Genomic DNA, 1,478 nt, shown 5'->3' on the forward strand with positions numbered 1-1,478 from the left:
AGAGAGAGAGAGAGCGAGAGAGAGCGAGAGAGAGAGAGAGAGAGAGAGAGAGAGAGAGAGAGAGAGCGAGAGAGAGAGAGAGAGACGCCTCGCGGTGGCGCGTGCGGAGCGGGATGCCGAGCATGAAGCACTCGTGTTGGATCTCCTGCACGGGGAGATATGGGGAGATGTGGGGAGATATGGGATGCCGAGCAGGACGCACTCGTGCCCGATCTCCTGCATGCACTCCAGCGCCACCGGGTTGATGGCGGCCATGTAGTGGTCACACATCTCCTGGCCGCGCGGCGCGTTCTTGCCCATGATCGTGCGCCCGGTCAGCTGAAGATCGGGGCGGCGGTAGTAGTCCTAGAAGCAGAATACGCCAACCTCAGGGCGGGAGGACGGTATTGTGCGGCGTATTCAGAGCACGGCGTGAATACAACGAATAGCAGCACAGTGAGTGCAGCGGAACACGGGTGAGTACAGCGGAATACGTGTCCTCTCGAGACCTGGGTGGAGTACAAGAATGCGTATTCCGCTTCTAGGGCAGTGGTCCTTGCGCGGGACGAGGAGAGATTGTGGGAGATTGTGGGAGATTGTGGAAGATTGTGGGAGAGATTGTGGGAGATCTAGGGCAGTGGTCCTTGCGCGGGACGAGGAGATTGTGGGAGATTGTGGGAGACTGTGGGAGATTGTGGGAGATCTAGGGCAGTGGTCCTTGCGCGGGACGAGGAGATTGTGGGAGATTGTGGGAGACTGTGGGAGATTGTGGGAGATCTAGGGCAGTGGTCCTTGCGCGGGACGAGGAGATTGTGGGAGATTGTGGGAGACTGTGGGAGATTGTGGGAGATCTAGGGCAGTGGTCCTTGCGCGGCACGAGGAAGAACTCCTGCTCGAGCCCGATGTTTGGGCCAACCTTAATTAAGAGTTAATTAAGAGTTAATCAAGAGTTAATTAAGAACTCCTGCTCGAGCCCGATGTTTGGGCCAACCTTGTCGACCCCGTAGCCGAGCAGCTTGAGGAGGCGCGTGGCCTGGGTCGAGACGGGGAGATTGTGGGAGATTGTGGGAGATATGGGGAGATAGCTTGAGGAGGCGCGTGGCCTGGGTCGAGACGGCCTTCTGCGCGCGCATGAGCGGCGTCTTCTCGTCGAGCGCGTCGCCGTAGAAGGAGACGAAGATCGTGGGGACAAAGACGGTGTCGCCGCGGAGGAAGATGGGGGAGGTGGGGTCGATGACGGTGTACCCGCCCGCCGTGTGCGTCGCCCGCATGCCCCCCGAGGGGTACGAGGACCCGTCGGTCTCGCCCTTCAGCAGCGCCTGGAGGTGGGAGGGGGGGGGCGGGAGGGGGCGGCGGAGAGGGGCTGCGACGGGGGAGGCGGCGAGGGAGGCGGCGAGGGCGGGGGTGAGGATGAGGGCGAGGGTGAGGACGAGGGTGAGGGTGAGGGTGAGGGTGAGGGTGAGGGCAAAAGCGGCGTCGGGGGCTGCGATGGTGGCGGC

Source organism: Emiliania huxleyi, assembly GCF_000372725.1.
Source record: "Emiliania huxleyi CCMP1516 unplaced genomic scaffold EMIHUscaffold_36, whole genome shotgun sequence".
Lineage (NCBI taxonomy): Eukaryota > Haptophyta > Isochrysidales > Noelaerhabdaceae > Emiliania > Emiliania huxleyi.